The following is a 245-nucleotide window of genomic DNA, read 5'->3' on the forward strand; positions in this document are numbered from 1 at the left end:
AATTTAAGATAATGTTAATAACATCGTTGGTTACTGTCGGAAAGGCAGTGACACTTCGTTTGTTGAACTAGCAGGAATTAAGTACAGTACGTAATGTGTAGTTATTGTTTTTTTTATTTTTATAACTTTTTATGGAAACAACTGTGAAAATTTATCAAAATATATTATATATGAAATCTAATTATTAGCTTTTTTGAAAGTTTAAGTACTAATTCTGCTATTTGTATAGTAAACTCCAGCAGTTA

Source organism: Teleopsis dalmanni, chromosome 1 (assembly GCF_002237135.1).
Source record: "Teleopsis dalmanni isolate 2A chromosome 1, ASM223713v2, whole genome shotgun sequence".
Lineage (NCBI taxonomy): Eukaryota > Metazoa > Arthropoda > Insecta > Diptera > Diopsidae > Teleopsis > Teleopsis dalmanni.